Here is an 18,881-nt window from a genome sequence, read left to right as displayed (position 1 = left end):
TGTCATTTCACTATTTATCATTAAATAAACACATAATGAGATGCATGAAAATGGTCAGGTAGGGACACAAAGGATATCTCATATTCCTTTATTTCAAGTGTGGCAAACAAAGAAAGTTAACCAATGAGAGTAAAAATGTCAAAAAGAAAGAAAATGTCGTATTCAACGGATACAAATGCTCTAGATATTCAACACATGAACTCTTCCACGTTCCTCAATCAATAATCTTTTCGAGCATGGCTTCTTGCATAGAAAATTTTGAGCTTTCAGAAGTGCTTCAAATACTGTAGTCTCACTACTTGACCTATCGTTCGACCGCCAGGTTTGTTTCATTAGGACGCCCTCTCGGGTTTTCATCCTAATCTTTTTGTACTAATCAAGACGCCCTTTTCGGGTTTTCGCCCTTTTTTTTAGATGCCCTTTTCGGGTTTTCATCTTAAGCATAATATTTCTTCACCGCATCCGAATTCACCGGATTCGGTAACTCCTTCCCATCCATCTCGGTAAGGATTAAAGCTCCTCCTGAGAATGCCTTTTTTACAACGTATGGTCCTTCCCAATTTGGTACCCATTTTCCTCGCAGGTCATTTTGTATTAAGAGAATCTTTCTCAGAACGAGTTCTCCTTTATGGAACTCTCTTGGTCGTACCTTCTTGTCATGGGCTGCGATCATTCTCTTTTGGTACATTTGCCCATGACAAATTGCCCTTAGACGTTTTTCTTCAATGAGGTTCAACTGATCATATCGAGCTCGAACCCATTCTGCTTCTTCTAACTTTAATTCCATCAATACTTGCAGAGAGGGGATCTCAACCTCGATAGGTAGCACAGCTTCCATTCCATAGACTAGAGAGAAAGGAGTTGCTCCCGTAGATGTTCGCACAGATGTGCGATATGCAAACAAAGCAAATGGAAGTTTCTCGTGCCAATCTTTATATGTCTCAGTCATTTTCCCAATGATCCTCTTAATGTTCTTGTTAGCTGCTTCAACAGCCCCGTTCATCTTTGGGAGATAGGGCGAGGAATTATGATGCTTTATTTGGAACTGCTCGCACACTTCTTTCATCATCTTATTGTTCAGATTCGTGGCATTATCTGAGATGATTCTTTCAGGCAAACCATATCGGCAAATGATTTCCTTTTTCAAAAACTTGCACACTGCATTCTTCGTCACATTGGCAAACGAAGCGGCTTCAATCCATTTTGTGAAGTAATCGATAACCACAAAAATGAATCGATGTCCATTTGAAGCTTTTGGAGAAATTGGCCCTATGACATCCATGCCCCACATAGAAAAAGGCCACGGAGAAGTCATGACATGAAGGGGTGAAGGGGCTACATGAATTTTATCGCCGTAGATTTGACATTTGTGGCATTTTCTGGCAAAATTGATGCAGTCACTTTCCATTGTCAGCCAATAATAACCGAGTCTCATGATCTTTCTGGCCATATTGAAACCATTGGCATGCGTTCCGCAAATTCCCTCATGGACATTTTCAAGTATTTTTCTGGTTTCAACATCATCCACACATCTCAAAAGCATCTGATCCTTTCCTCTTTTATACAGGATATCCCCATCAAGAACAAATCCCGCTGCCATTCTTCTAATTGTTCTTTTATCGTTCTCATTCGCTTGTTCGGGATACCTTTGATTCTTGATATATTCTAAGATATCATAGAACCAAGGCCGTCCGTCTACTTCTTTCTCAATGCTACAACAGTGTGCCGGGACCTCGTATATGCTCATTTTGAGGGGCATTATTTCTGCTTCTCTACTTGCTTTGAACATTGAAGCCAAAGTGGCTAGGGCATCAGCCAGTTGGTTCTCTTCTCGTGGGAAGTAATGAAAAGTTATTTCTTTGAATTCCTTGATCAATCCAGCCACTAAATCGCTGTACTTAATCAATTTTGAGTCCATCACTTCCCATTCTCCACGGATTTGGTAAATCACTAGGGCTGAGTCCCCGTACACCTCCAAGATCTCGATGTTTCGTTCGATAGCTGCACGAAGCCCCATGATACAGGCCTCATATTCTGCGATATTATGGTACAGAAGAAGTTCAGTCTTGCAGTGAACGGATAATGATTCCCGTCTGGTGATACCAGGATTGCTCCAATTCCATGCCCTAAAGCATTTGACGCACCATCAAAGCACATCTTCCATGACTTCTCTTTTGATGACTCGGATTCTATTTCTGTGATGTACATTAAGTCTTCGTCTGGGAAATCGAATCTTAAAGGCTCATATTCCTCTGTCATTCGAGTTGCTAAGAAGTCAGCTATTGCGCTCCATTTTATTGACTTCTGATTTACATAGGCAATGTCATATTCCGAAGGAGGAGTTGCCATCGTGCCATTCTTCCTGATAGTGCCGGCGATTCCATCATGTATTTTATTGGGTCCAGCTTTGAAATTAGCCATGTCGTGTGATACAACATATATTGTCTGAGTCTCCGAGCTACCCAAACCAGAGCGCAACAATATTTCTCAACGGACGAATATTTTGCCTCATATTCAGTGAACTTTTTGCTGAGGTAGTAGATCGCCTTTTCTTTCTTTCCTGACTCGTCATGTTGTCCCAGTACGCAACCCATTGAACTTTCGAACACTGTCAGATACAAAATTAATGGTCTTCCCGGAGTTGGCGGTACTAGCACTGGAGGACTGGACAAATATTGTTTTATCTTATCAAAGGTCACTTGGCATTCCTCGTTCCATTCTCCCGGGTTATGTTTTCGAAGAAGCCGAAAGATTGGGTCGCATTGGTTGGTAAGTTGAGCGATAAATCGGGCGATGTAATTTAATCTCCCTAAAAATCCTCTAACTTCCTTTTGCGTGCGCGGAGGTGGTAATTCTTGGATGGCTTTTATTTTATCTGGATCAACTTCGATACCTCTTTCACTGACAATGAAGCCTAGCAACTTTCCCGAGGTAGCCCCGAATGTACATTTGGCTGGATTAAGCTTTAGCTGAAACTTTCTCAGCCTTTCGAACAATTTCTTGAGGTTCATTACATGCTCTTCTTCTCCTCGAGATTTAGCAATCATATCATCGACGTAGACCTCTATTTCTTTATGCATCATGTCATGGAATAACGTCACCATAGCCCTCTGATATGTTGCCTCAGCATTCTTTAACCCGAATGGCATCACCTTGTAGCAGAACGTTCCCCACATTGTTATGAAGGTAGTTTTCTCCATATCCTCAGAAGCCATCTTGATCTGATTATACCCCGAGAATCCATCCATGAAAGAAAACAATGAATGTTTTGCTGTGTTGTCCACCAACGTGTCAATATGTGGTAAGGGAAAATTATCTTTTGGGCTTGCTCGATTCAGGTCACGATAATCCACGCACATTCGTACTTTTCCATCTTTCTTTGGTACCGGGACTATGTTAGCCACCCATTCTGGATATTTGGAGGCTTGTAGGAAGCCAGCGTCAAATTGCTTCTTGACTTCCTCTTTTATTTTCAACAGCATTTCGGGCCTCATCCGTCTTAATTTTTGCTGGATGGGCTTACATTCTGGCCTTAATGGGAGCTTATGGACTACTAAATCTTCATCTAGCCCTGGCATGTCCTGGTATGACCACGCAAAAACATCTTTGTATTCGCGGAGTAAAGTGATCAAACTACGCCTGGTACTTTCTGAAATAGAAGTCCCAATCTTCACTTCTTGTTTCCTCTCTTCAGTGCTCAAATTCATTGTTTCTACAGATTCTTCATGAGGCAGAACCTGTTTATCCTCTTGTTCCACCATTCTTAACAATTCAGGAGACGAGACATAATCTTCAGCATTTTCTTCAGCTTCAAATTCTCCTAAGCAAACAGCCTTCTCAACATCAATTTCAAGATTCGTAACGGGCTTATTCATGTCGTCAATATCTGAGCACCTGAAAGTTGAATGGAAAAGGAAGCTATCGGGGGACATCCAAGTATTGGAAACAACAAACAAAATGTTATGTCATGGCAATGAGGCAAATGTAAGGATAGGCTATGAAATGAGAAAATGATTATGAAATTAGTGATAATGCGAAAAATCATGACAAAATACATCTTCATTGAAATTCATTTAAATGATAAAGAGCGAATGCAAACTCTTACAAAAGAACTCTATTATATCTAAGGACACAATAGAAGGTTGATGTTTGGTATTACTCTGAAGGCTTATAGACTACAAGAAGCTCCTCAGCAATCCAATTGTTCAACATGAAACCAGGAGGGCAAGGGCGTATCCTCGAGACATCTTTACTTGCACCAGCTTCTTTGTCAATGACATTTATACTAGCATTTGAAAATCCTTTTCAATTAATCCCAGCATGTTTCGTGGATCCTCTTGTCCAGGGTACATCATTCCCGCAGATGTAAATGTTTTTGACAAAGGAGGGTACTCTATTGGTTCCCATTCTGGTTCTCGGCCCAAAGTTCTTGCAATTCTTCTCTCTTGATCCTTCTTCCACTGTCTTCTTCTTTGGCGCATGTCAGGCTGGAACCCCAAACCGTATCGGGCCTTGTGGTGCACTGGCTTTAAAGCCCTCACTATTCCTTGCAGATGTCTCCCTAAACCTCTTCTCGCACGAGCTCCCCTTCCTACGGTCAACTTGACACCCATTCTGGTATTTCTCGATAGTTTTGGCATCGGAATTCTATTTCCTTCAGCGACGAAAGTGGCATTGATGAATTCAACGGATCGAAAGGAACATTCCACTACATCCTTGCTTACTTCCAGGTATGGCGCATCAGTAGAGATAGATGCGATGATGTCTTCTTCGCCCTCGACTGTGACCAAACAGCCATCCATGATAATTTCACTTTTTGATGGAGGGATGATGGGACTGCTCCAGCAGAATGAATCCAAGGTCTTCCCAAAAGGCAGTTATAAGAGGGTGTAATGTCTATGACTGGAATTGACCTCATAGATGTAGGGGCCCACTTCCAAAGGGATTTCGATCTTTCCCATGACTTCACGCCTCGTCCCGTCGAATGCCCTTACCGTGGAATGACAGGGCTTTAAGTAGGACAAATCTATCGGTATTCTGGAAAGTGTAGCCAATGGCATAACATTTAATGCTGACCCATTATCGATGAGTACGTTCGGTATTATGTAGCCCTTGCAGTAGGTGTGATATGCAGCGCTTTCACCGAACCTCTACCATTTAGCGGTATCTCATCATCACTAAAAGAGATGAAGTTGTCCGCATTCAGATTGTTTACCCACCTATCAAGCTTTTCGACAGATATGTTGTTGGCCACGTAAGCTTGATTTAACACCTTCAATGAAGCGTTCCGGTGTGGCTCTGAATTTAACAGTAGAGATAGAACTGAGATTCGTGCTGGCTGCTTGCTCAGTTGTTCCACCACACTATATTCGCTGTGCTTAATAAATTTCAAGAATTCTTGAGCTTCTTCCTCATTCACAAGCTTTTTAGTTTCTTGCACGGGTGGAATTTCTTGCTCGACTTCGACCTCGTGCATCACTGCTTTCCCTTTTTGCTTCGAGTCGCTACTTTTCTTTACCGGTTCAACTTCTTTAGAATAGCATCGTCCACTTCGAGTAAAATGACCTACCTCCCCAACATCTTCAATTATGGCTTTGGACTTTTCAACTTCCGGTGTAACGATATTAACATCATATCTCCACGGTACTGTTTTGTTGTCCTTATACGGGAAAGGAGATGGTACTTCAATTACCATCTGTGGTTTCAATGGCTCTCTCATCGCGTCGTAATAAATTACCAACGGTCGATCAGCACTATAAGGGGCCCTGATGATTGGCTATCAGAGACGCATACTTCTCTTTCGTTGGCATCTTCACTCTTGTTAAGGACCTTGATCTCCTTATTATTCATCCGGTCTTGAAGTAACCTTTTAAAGTCCTCGCACGACTGAATGTCGTGCCCAACAATCCCATGAAAATTGCAAAAACTTTGACCTTCTTCTCCAAAAACTCTATCAGAGTGACAGAGCAATCCTTTCTTAACTAATACCTCCCAGATTTTCTGCAGAGGCGTCCTTATTTCTGCCACACATCTTCTGACCTTCCATTCATCCTCTTTCCCCACTGTGCTCACATTCCCTTCGGTATGGTTAGGGAACGGGTTCCCGTGGCGTTACTAGCACTATCGAATCGTAGGATACCCGCGTCAATGAGTCCTTGAACTCTCCTTTTGAAAGCGAGACAGTTCTCAGTAGAGTGCCCTTGATTCCCTGCGTGATATGCACAACTAGCGTTTGGATCGTACCACTTTGGGTATGGAGGTTTAAGGGGTGCCATGTAATGGGGAGAAATTAGCTGTTTTTCTAAAAGTTTTGGGTACAATTCGCCATACGACACAGGGATGGGGGTAAATTGTGATCTCTCGGGATTATGCCTTGATGGTCTTGGTTCGTTTCTGGGTTGGCTTTGGGCAGGTACCGTGTTTTGTGGGAAAGTGGTGACGGGTTTTGGTTGTTCGTGGCGTATACGGGGCAGGACGGATGTGGTGCTTGGTAGTAAGGGGTTTGAGGGGGATAATGGAAATTCGAGGGTGGATAATCTCCAGGTCGGGGTTGATTAGGATACGAATTGGGAATGTAACGACTCCCAGTTCCCACCATGAGGGCTTCTGGCTCTTTCTTCCTTAAGGGTGCTGCTTTTCTTGAGCCTTCTGATCCTTCCATTCTACCGCTCTTGACGGCATTCTCTATGAGTTCACCGGATATTACAATATCCGCGAAATCTTTCGTGGCACTTCCCACTAATTTGTCATAAAACGGTGCCTTTAAAGTATTGATAAAGAGAACGGTTATCTCCGTTTTTTTAGTGGGGGTTCCACTTGAGTTGAGACGTCTCTCCATCTCTGCGCATACTGTCTAAAGGTCTCTGATGGCTTTTTCTCCATCATTTGCAAGGTCATACGGTCTGGCACCATATCCGATACATGCTTGTACTGCTCGCAAAATGCTGACGCCAAGTCCTTCCAGGATCGAATCTTTTCTCTACTAAGTTGATTGTACCACCGAAGAGCTGACCCTATTAGACTATCTTGAAAGCAATGTATGAGTAGTTTATCTCGTTCACATAACCGGTCATCTTTCGACAGAACATAATGAGATGTGCTTTTGGGCACCTTGTCCCATCATACTTCTCAAAGTCAGGCACTTTCAACTTCGGAGGCAAAATTAGATCAGGTACCAAACTGAGTTCCTTGGCACCTAGTGCGGAGAAGACTTCAGTGCCTTCTATTGCTTTGAGTCTTTCCTCTAGACTCCTATATTTTGCGTCATGGTTATCCAATTTCAACTTGGCTACCTCTGCTGGGTCATCCAGATCTGGAACTAGTGGATTAGCAGGACTAGCCCCTGGGTTCGACGCTAACATTCCTTGCCCCAAATTAGTGGGTGGAGCAGGTGGCATAGGTCGATGTTCCAAGCCAGTGGGTTCCTCTTGAGTATACCCCTTTGTATTGTATATGCGGGCGGTGGAGTGAATCCCGGGGGATAGAATGGATCCTGATCATGGTGAATTCTTGACCGAGGTTCCATAACATCGGAGTTCTGCATGGGTCCCTTTCCTTTGACCAAAGTTGTCATCATCTCCATCATTTTAGCCATCTGATCTCTTTGCTCGAGCGATTCCTCTCGAGATCTCACCATTAGGTCTCTCGTCTCTTGTTGCGATTTGGCCAGTTGCTCTTGTAATTCCTTTTGAGCCCTTTCCATCCTTTCAATTCTCTCATTGAATTCATTCTCCATTACTCTAGCTTGTCGGCGCGTTTTATACGGATGACGTGGTTCCAGTCTTGAAGTCTGGCAACTGCGAATTGTACGTTTAATCTCAGCGAACGAGTATGGGATATGCAATGAATGAATTGATGCATGAATGAATGCAAATGAATGTAAGTTATGAATGAAATGCAAGAAATTGGTGTTGATTTCAAGATAGCCCCATATTTAGGCATTTCATTTATCAACATAGTCTATTACACAAAGTTCTCATTTTTCCAACAGTTACACAAATTTCCTAGCCACATTGCCTTGTTTCTTCACTTGCTCTAAAAACTCTGATATGCTCGATCTTTGGCTCGGAGGGAATTGGCAACTGAGAACTTCGGCTTCATCTGATAATTGAACAACTTGCATAGCCGCTTTACGAATTTCATTGATCAAGAAGTCAAGTTGCATTTCTTTTTCTTTGAGAGTTCCTTCATACGCGTGAATGTCCCTATCGTACTGCTCACTCTTTTCTTCTAGAGCCTTCAAGAGGTTATCTAATTGTTGTTGACGAGATTGCAGCATATTTTCTAGATCTCGTGTTTTCCTTTTTAATTCTTGATGTTCAGACTGACTATTCGCCAATTTTGCAGTCACTATTTCATACTTGGCGTTCTTCCTTCTTAACTCTATCACAGCGCGCGCAGCCTTTTCCTCCTCTTTCTTTGCTTTTCCCTTCCAAAACTCCATTCCTCCCTTGATATTGCTAATTTCTTCCTTCCATTCTGCTGTCGACTTGCCCAACCCGCTATTCTTTATAGTGTTTCTTAATTTCTTGTTTTCCAAATGAAGGTCCCTTAAGTCGTTTCTCACAATCTCGGCTTCTCTTTGTACTTTTTCAGTCCTGGACCTTTCAACCTGAACTTCAATCTTCAGTTGATAGTTTTCTTCTTGAAGGGCACTAAGGTCCCGAGACATCTTGGCCTTTTCTCGTTCGAATTCTTGTCTTGCCATTTCTAGCTCAGACGGCGTTTCCTCCGAGAAAGGATTCTGGATGGTGTAGTTTGTTGATGAGATTTGCTGACTATTTACCCGTTGTTTCCTCCATATGTCGTAATCTTGGGTAAGGGTATCAACATACAAAGCTAATTCCATGAAATGAATTTCCTTCCAATACTTTGCAGTGTCTCGGACTCTCTTCATATATCCTTCACCCGCGAAAGCGAACTCGAACTGTGCTAATCCTCCAGTTGCGGGGAGGAATTGTCGCGAAGAAAATTGCCTTTGGACTAATAGCGGAGCATATCCAACTCCTCCCCATAACCCGAGTAAAGGTACCCAATCTTGGCTTCCACATTTGTATAGCAGAACTGAAGGACGGATCCAGGGTGCTCTCCATGTTATATTCTCGGCGCGAAGATTCTGAAAAACTGATACCCAATGTTGCTCGGTGACTTCCTTCGGCCATTCTTTATTGAGGTAAGCTTCTAGCGGGGAGAATGTTTTAGAAAACATATGGAACAGAGTGCGCTCTACCTTCCAGAAGTGACTCAAAATCCAAACATTGAGCAACTGCGCGCATCCGATAAATCGTCCCTCCCCTTTTCTTCGACAACTACTCAGGGACCTGAAGGTCTCGGCTAGGATGGTCGGGACAGGGTTGATTCCTTGTTTTAACCTTTCGAAGAAATCAACTACTGCAACTTCGAGATGTCCGAGAACTTTTGGGAAAATGACCAAACCGTAAATGGCCAAAGCGAATAGATTTACCCTTTTCAGCATGTTGGGATGGTTCAGAGCCAAATCTCGTAGGGAGGACCATGGAATGCAAATGGTTTCATTCTTCTTCTTTATCTGTTTTTCGGCCCATGCATCAGTCATGTCTGTCAGTCTCACTAACTTTTTCTTGAAGGTCATCGGCTTAGGCTCCTTCACATATATTTTGCCGAATTGTACATTGTCGATGCGGAGTAAAGCAGCATACTCTTCTATGGTTGGAGTCATGTCTTCTTGATTGAAGGTGAAACACTGATAAGCTGGGTCCCAGAACCGAACCATGGCTTGAATCAACTGTTCGTCTACACGGATGGTGATCAGGTGAGCTATATCTCCATACCTCTCAGTGAAAATGTCTCTAGTGTCTGAATCCCACTGATTCCAAATTCGAACCAAATCCTCAAAGTTATTTTGGCGAACATTTACAGTTATATGTTCGGGCAAATTAGCGACACACCCTTCCACTAGACTATCCCCCTTTTCTCTCTGAATTTTTAGAGACCAGTCCCGAACCACGGCATTCTTCTCGGTTATTTGTGTAATTGACTCCTCCATCAGAAACCCGTTTTTTTGGCAACCAACTTTTAATCAACACCTTCCTAATATGATGCCTATGATGCATGATGAAAATAAAAGTAAAAACAAACAAACTTGGTTAGTAAACACAACAAATATAATTTGAAAAACAAATTAAACTACCCAATCCAATTATTTTGCATAAACAGTGTAAATGAAAGGCAAAAGGCATTTTCCCCGTGTACTTATTTTGATGACTATAAGCGGACAGAGGTTCGGCATGGCTCTAATTGGATAGCTCGTATGGTTCACTATATGCGGTTTTGGTTCTAGGTGGGTACTCGAATCGTCTGCACTGTCATCTACTAAGATTAGTACAGAGCCTCGGTCATGGCCCATCATAGGCTTACGAGATCAATTCGAGGGATTACATTTACTTATGCCTATGCGGAGGGACAAGTTAACTCACGAAAGCATAAGTCATATGTAACCCGAAAGTATTCACTAGCCTGTGCGGAGGAACGAGTTAACTCACGAAGGCGTAGCGTTTACTTTCTCTTAACAGGGACGGAGCCCGGGTATAGAGCTCATGTTATGCAACATAAATGCACGTGCACGGTGTGTGGGGAGAAACTTGTAAACCTTTACGTTTTATTTAGAAAAACTAAACCAAAACTAAAACCGCAAAAATTTAAAGCTGAAAAACAACCTGATAAAACAAGTTAGAATATATACAACACGATGCAAATGCATGATTTTTTTTGAAAACAAAAAATTTAAGGATCACGACTAAATGTTAATTTGAACAAGAAATTTGAAAATTTTGACAACGCGTTTACATTGACTCGACTCTCGAAAAAGGTCCCCAGTGGAGTCGCCAGCTGTAGCGACCTAAAAATTGGCACGGGCGCTAGTCGAAGTAATTATTGAAAATTTGAAAACTGAATCTCGATTTTATTTGAAAAAGGAGTCGCCACCGATCTTTTTTTTTAGGTGTGATCGGACACCTAATAAATTCTCTTTTTAGAAGAAAATTTTATTTTTAAATTTTCTAAAAAAGAGGTAATTTTAGGTCTACGTAAGAATCCAGAGAAAATTCGAGTTCGGGAGTCGGTTACGCGCGAGGAAGGTATTAGCACCCTCGCGACGCCCAAAATTGGTATCTTGTTAAACGCGTGTTATCTTAATTTTCAAAAATACGAGTTCAATTTAATATTTAATCGTGATCCGATTGAAACACGAGAATTTCTTGTTTTGAAAACACGAGAATTTTAAGACATAATATTTTTTTTAAAACCAAAATTTATGAAACACGAGATTTTTTTTTGAAAACACGAAAATTTTCAAAACATCGAAATTTTTGAAAACAAGAGGATTTTTGAAATACGAAAAATTTTGAAAACACGAAAATTTTTGAAACACGGAAATTTTGAAAACGAAAATTTTTGAAACACAAAAATTTTTAGAAGACACTAAAAATTTTGGAAAATGGATTTTTTTTTGAAAACACTGGATTTTTTACACAAAATTTTTGATTTTTTATTAAACACGTATCGTATTTAACACGAATCGGTGATATTCACTCAACATAGCAATGAAATCAACGAATTAGTGTCAAATCGATTCATTGTCTTATTTTTAAAAATACGAATATATTTTTTTTGAAACACGAGAAAAATTTTTGAAGGCACGAAAAATTTTGAAAAATAGAATTTTTTTTTGTAAATATGAGACTTTTTTTTAATATTTTTTATTTTAAAAAGGGCGTATCGATTTTAACGCGAGCTTGATATCACCCAACATAGCGATGAATTCGGTGACTCGATGCTAAACCGATTCGTTGCCTTATTTATTAAAATTATTTAAAATAAAGTAAAATTAAAATTTAATTAAATTGTAAATATAAATACAAAATATAAAAATATAAAATGCATAAAATGCTAATAATATTAAATGAAATAACATAAAATACGAGCATTAAATTAAAAGAAAATAAATAAAATTACCGAAAAATCTAAAACACGAGCTTCGCCGAACGGGTTGCTAAATTGAAACCCCTTTTTTTCCTTTTTTCTTTTTTCTTTTTCTTTTTTTCTTTTTTTCTTTTTCTTCTTTTTCTTCCTTTTTTTTTCTGCTGGGCTGCCTTGTTGGGCTGGCCTGCGCGGGCCTGCTGGCTGGTGGCCTGTTGGCTACTTGTTGGGCTGCTGATTGGGCCTATTGTTGGCCTGCCTCTTTTTTTTTGCTGCTTCTTTCCCTTTTTTTGCTTTGTTTTTTCTTTTTTTTTGTGGTTTTTTGCTAATGGGCTGTGGGTCGGGTTGGGTTGCCGGATCGGGTCGGGTTACCGGTTCGGGTCGTTTGACCCGACTGTTAAATTTTTTTTCTTCTTTTTCTTCTCTCTTTCTTTCTTTCTTCTTCTTCTTCCTTCTTCTTCTTCTTCAAACCGAGCCCCCACACCGTCGCTTCTTTCATGCCGCCGTTCGAGCTGCCACCGTCGACTCCACCGGACCTTTCTCTTTCCTTTCTTTTCTCTCCCTTTTTTCTTATTTTTGAAGCTTTTTTTCTCTTTGAAACTTTTTTTTGGAGATTCATGGGGTTCTTCATTTTTGGAGTTTAAACTCCTTTTTATAGTTGGTTTTGCTTCTTTTTGCAGGTAGCAGTGGGAAGGAGCAGCCACCCATGTTTGTGGCCTGAAAATCTGGGAAGTGGGTGCCCCAAATCACGTAACCTGTCTGAGGGACCAAATCACAAATGCAGCAAAACTTCTAGGGTTAAATGTAATTTTTAGAAAATTTAGGATTAAAATGAAATTTAATGAAAGTTTAGGGGTCTAAGTGAAATTTAAAGAAAGTTTAAGGGTCAAAATGAAATTTAGGAAAAGTTTAGGGGTCAAAATGCAATTTTTATTTTTAAAATTTTTTTTTTGAAATTTTGAACATTAAACACAAATTCTAGTCGGACAAAAATTTAGTGCTTACAGAATTCCATTGTAAAATTTTCAATGATTATTTGTTTAAGACATTAAAATCAGTCAAAGATTAAGTTTTTCAGTTTTCAACAATAAGATTACTTTATTTTGAATTATTTCAAAATTTTTATTTAATTAAAATTTTTAGTTTTGACCTTTGATTGTTATGGAAATTTTAAATTTTAATATTGGTATGTTTATATATATTATTTAAAATAACTTAATCGAAGCAATAAGTTGACAAAGTGCATCTATTGTGTAATTTTTTTTTATTTTACAATATAAAAAGTTATGTACATGTAACTTAAGTTATATTAATATTGATTGACCCAAAGAAAGGTTAATAGTTAACAAAATTATATGTTCAACTATGATAAGAAACTTGTCGCAATTATTCTATTTTATATATTACAACAAGATAGCACTTACAACTTAATATTTTATCCAAAGATGAAATATTAATGGAGTAACAGATATCTTAAGATAAGCTCTGCCTTTCAAATTATTTTGGTTTAAAATTTAAGGTCTTATGTGAGTTTGTTTTGATTGAATCAATTACTATTATACCTGCCAATATCACTACATGCATTGAAACATTTAAGAGCATTATAGTTGATAAGATCACCACGGTTATAAAATTTATGGCCGACAATGAAGAGAGATTTGTTAAGAACAAAAAGATTGAAATTGATACGTTCACAGCAAATCTAATTTCAATGAGGTATATAAAGAAAAAGAAAAAAATTGTAGATACATTACAAAAGAAACAATTGAAAAAGGAGAGTCCTATCCTCTAAATTACTATTTGTCTGCTAAATTAGAAGATTAAAACAACAAGATTTAAAGATGTCAAAAAAAATCGAGAATTTATTAAATTTTATTCTTAATAATAAATCTTAATTTATTAAAATTTGTATTGAAGAGTTTTATAGTTCTAACAGTACTTCTTTCGGGGACGGTGTATATGTTTTCGGGAATTTATGGGAAGAAATCCGGTAAAAGGCTTTGTTTTTTTGTTTTTAGCTTCCAGGTACCGAAAAGTAAGTGCAAATTAAATAGAAAAGCGTCGGACTGTGTAGTTAATAACATAGCCGGCAATTTTGTGATGAATTTTTAAATGGAAAACATTTGAAAGGATATTAATGTTAAGAAAATCTTAAAACCTAGAAAACTATTAGTTAAGAGGTTTATTGTATTTGGTAACTAGAAAAATGATTCCAATATATAAATGAAAATGAATTTTCAATTTTTAAAGTTGTTACATATACTTTTAATAATCGAGGTATGTGCAATGACTTTTTGTTGCACAAAAATAATTTTGCAACGATAATTTAACATTTTTTTAACGACTTTTAGCATTGGTAATTCATATATATATATTGTGATGGTCATAAAAATAATTTGAACATGCTCGGTTACCAGTAGAGGTGTGCATGGCCAGGCGGCCCGGCCCGGCCCGAAGGCCCGCCCGAAAAATGGGAGGGTTTAGGTAAAAATATAGGTTCGAAAAATGAGCTTAGACAAAAAACGAAGCCCATTTAGAAAATGGGCCAGGCCTCGGATAAGATTTTTTTGGCCAGGGCCCGGCCCGGCCCGATTTTAATATTAAATTATTTTTAAAGAATTTTTATTTTTAATTTTAAGTAACTTTAGTATTTTACTTTACTCTTTTTGTTGTTTTTAATGTTATTTTAATATTGTAAAACTTTTTTATTAATATAATTTAGTTCTTAATTTAATTTTAATTTGTTTCAATTTTTCAATTTTAATATAATTAATTTTATTTTATTTTTAATTTATGTATTATTTTAAGAATTATTTTAGTCTTATTTTTTATTTTTTTTATTTTAATATTTTTTTATGTTTTAAATGTATTTGATTTATTATATTTTAAAGTTTTTTATTTAATAAAAAAGCAAATTTTTTTTAATATGGCCAGGCCGGGCTCGGGCCTACCATTTTTTTCTCGGGCCGGGTTTGGACAAATTTCTAGACCCATAGTTCGGGCCGGGCCGGGCCCGGGCCTTGAAAACGGGCCAAAATTTTTTTATGGGCCCGGCCCGGCCTGGCCCATGCACACCTCTAGTTACCACCCTCAACTCTTTGGAAATCACACATTACTTAATTTTAAACATATCAAATAGATTTTATAATTTAAATTTAAAACTTAATTTTTCAATATTTAATTTTGAGTTTATCAAATAACACATTAATGTTAATCAATTGAAAGAGAAATTAATTTATTATATACATAAGGGAGAGTTATGAAAAATATAATACACTTCATTATATTACAAAATTCACATTTAAAATAATAGTTTTTTTTTGAAGAAAGCAGCTGATATTATTTATTAATAAAAGAAGCATTAACAAAGAAGCATTAACAAAGATTACAGACCTAAGAAGCATGAAATAAAACTGTTAAAAAATAATTGGTCACCAAAACGGTGCCTTGAAAATGCAAAAGCAAAACTGAAATAAGAAACTGTGTCTAATCACTTTAAAGATGGACTGAAATGGCAAAAAGTAAAATGAAAAGACATAGCCTTTGTAACCATCCTTCTCCCTTCTTCTCTTCTGTTAAAAATAAAACTCCTGTAACAGCTAATCAAGAGACCCATTTTCTCCCAGTATCAACCCTTTAAGAACCACTGCCTCTTTTAGAATCTTGAGTTCGTCGGGCAAACAATCACCACACAGCTCGGACTCTACCTCTCTATCTCCCCGCCAGAAGTGCCATTTCTTCTCTCTTGATTCACCAGGATCTCCACCGTATACGGTGCCTCCTCTATCTAGAATCGAGGATGCTCGTAACGCCCTCCTTCTTTCGCCATCGCATGAGCAACTTTGTTGGCTTCCCTTGGTACATGCTTGGAACTCAAACTTCTGAAGTTGTAACTTCTCTGCTTAATTTTTTTAATCAGGTTGCTAATACACGATCTATCTTCTTCCGTAAAGTTCAGCTTGCGTATTATGGTTAGCGCATCCCCTTCTATGCAGATGCCCTAGAACCCCATATCTTCTGCCATAACAATAGATTGCAGACACGCCCTTACCTCAGCCATCACTTGGTCTGAAATATATTCCTATGGGTAGGTACAAGCTGCCATCATTAAACCTTCCTTGTTTCGTGCTATGATTCCTGAGATAGAACATCTTGTTTTTTGATTAAAGGAAGCGTCAAAATTAATTTTTATGGTGTCATTGTCTGGTGGTTCCCAAGATGAATGTCTGACATCACATGTGCCCTATAATCTCTCCCCCAAAATAGTTGTTTCCGCATAGTAGGCCATAATAAATCCCACAACTTCATGTGCTTGCTCTCGTATCCTCTCATGATAAAGTTTGTTACGATTATACCATATTGCCCAATATGCGATAGATCTGATTTTACATGCTTCTATGCTCTGGTTTACAAATTCTGCTGCTAACCAATTTTTCCAACTGAACTCTCTATTACATGTTGAGACTGTTACTCCTACACCCCACAAAACTTGCTGCGTGAAAGTGCATACTCTAAAGAGATGGTCCACCGATTCCTCCTCCATTTGGCACACCGGGCATAATGTGTTGACAACCAAACTACAAACTCTTAGATTATGTAAAGTAGGTAGATAGTCATGAGCAATTCTCCATATAAGAATGCGTATTTTACTTGGGATCTTGAGTTCCCAAAGTCTTGTAAAGAAAATAGTAAGTATTTCATTATTTGTTCTTGTACCCCCTCTGTAAGAAGCCATCTGTAGCCATTTTTTGCTGTGTATATCCCGGTATTGTCACCTCGCCACACTGGTACATCCTATAGACTGTTGCTCAGTAAAAGAATTGAGAGAATGTTTTTCAACTGATCCTCTCCAAATAACGTGCGGATAATTTCTTGCTTCCAGGTATTAGTTTCCTTGTTAATTAAATCAGAGACTTTAGAGTACCTGATATCTATATTTTGACAATTTAATCTGCCATTACCAGGTCTAGGAAGCCACTTATCATTCCAAATATTGACTAATTCTCCATTACCAATTCACTATCCCATCCCTTCCTCGAAAAAATGTTTGGCTCCATACTGGCTCCCCAAATACTGTGCCAGCTATACGAAGGGTAAGAGTCTATCGTTGCACTCATAAAATCCCCTTTCGGGAAGTACTTAGCTTTCATTACACGCGCAAACAAACAATCGGGTTGCTTAATAAGTTTTCACCCCTGCTTCATTAACAGGGCCATATTGAATTTTGACAGATCTTTAAACCCTAACCCTCCCTTTGCTTTGGGGATGCTCAATTCACTCTGTTTGCACCAGTGAATACCTTTATTTGTTTTTGAATTACGCCACCAAAATTTACTCATTAAATTCTCGAGTTCTTGACAAAATGAGATCGATAACTTAAAACATTACAATGCATAGACCGGTATTGCTTGTAAAATAGATTTTAAAAATACCTCCTTACCTCCAGCCAATAGTAGTCTCATATTCCAATTACTCAATAGCTTTACACATCACTCTTTAATAGCCACAAAGCGTGTTTTTTTCGATGGCCCACCATAGTTGGCAACCCCAAATATTTCTTCAAATTATGAGATATTCTTACTTCCAGAATTCTTCCCACCTTAGCCTGTGTAGCCAAATTTATATTGTCGCTGAAATAGATGAGAGACTTATCAAAATTGACTAATTGCCCTGAAATCTTTTCATACTCTTGGATCATACGTTTTATACTATTTGCCCCTTTAGCTGAAGTCTCTCCAAACAGTACACTATCATCTGCAAAAAATAGATGTGATACCGAGACGTTTCCTCTTCCCACATTCGTCCCAAAAAGCCTCCATTCCTTTTTTGCAAGCGCAATCAATCTTGAGAATCTTTCCGCGTAAATAAGAAACAAATATGGACTTAAAGGATCACCCTGTCTTAGCCCTTGTTGAGGCCTGAATTCCTCTCCATTCTTCCCATTGATCACCACTTTATATACTACACTAGTAATGCATCTCATAATAAGTAAAATCCATTCCTCACAAAATCCCATACTGTGCATCATTTTTCTAAAAAACTCCATTCAATTCTGTCATATGCTTTACTCATATCTAGTTTTAATGCAAAGCTTTTTTCTGATGTCCCTCTTCTTTTTTTTGAAAGAATGCAATATTTCATATGCCACAAATATGTTGTCTGTGATTTGCCTTCCTGGTACAAACGTCCCCTGTGTATCCTTAATACATAAATCGAGTACCTGTCGGAAACGATTAACAAGAACTTTTGAAACAATTTTGTAAATCACATTACAAAGATTGATGGGACGAAACTTGTTCATAGACTTTGGCGATTTCTCTTTAAGAATAAGGACGATGCTCGTATTGTTTATCTCCTCTACATTCCTTCGATAGTTTAGAATATCCAAGCAATAACTAGTCGCTTCTTCATCAACAATATGCCAGCATTTTTGGTAGAAAATTGCCGGAAGCCCGTCCTGCCCTGGTGCCTTAAGGGTGCTATGGATTTTATCGCCTTAGCTACTTCTTCTTTTTAAAATCTTCCATTAACATATCGTTGTGTTCATTTGTGATGCAAGGTAAAAAAAACTCAAGAAAACTATCACAATTACTTACTGGTTTAGATGAGAATAAATCCTTGAAGTACTTTGTAGCCTAGTTAGAGATTTCAAACTCATCAGTAATCAAGTTCCTTTATTCATTTCTAGCCCATTAATCATGTTTTTCCTTCTGTGGTGTGTCGCACTCTTATGAAAGAAAGCCGTAGTCCTATCTCCCATACGAAGCCAATTCACTCTTGCCCTTTGCTCCCAGAAAAGCTCCTCTTTATCTGCTTCAAGATTCAATTCTAATTTAATCTCTGTGATATCCTTTAAAACTGCATCACTGATTTTGCTGGCACCTAGTTCCATCAATCTACCATTTAGTACTTCTGTTCGTCGACCT

The 18,881-nt window shown here is 38.5% G+C and overlaps 1 long non-coding RNA gene across 1 annotated transcript; it reads left to right on the top strand.

Annotated features, from left to right (window-relative positions):
* The first annotated feature begins 15,335 nt into the window (after nt 1-15,335).
* Nucleotides 15,336-17,232, top strand: LOC121214819 (uncharacterized). Its single transcript, XR_005910555.1, has 3 exons — nt 15,336-15,813; nt 15,914-16,837; nt 16,920-17,232. It is a non-coding gene; the product is annotated as an uncharacterized lncRNA (long non-coding RNA).
* The last annotated feature ends 1,649 nt before the right edge of the window (nt 17,233-18,881 follow it).

The sequence above is a fragment of the Gossypium hirsutum genome, chromosome A02 (assembly GCF_007990345.1).
Source record: "Gossypium hirsutum isolate 1008001.06 chromosome A02, Gossypium_hirsutum_v2.1, whole genome shotgun sequence".
NCBI classification, from domain to species: domain Eukaryota; kingdom Viridiplantae; phylum Streptophyta; class Magnoliopsida; order Malvales; family Malvaceae; genus Gossypium; species Gossypium hirsutum.
This window is presented reverse-complemented; position numbering and strand designations above follow the sequence as displayed.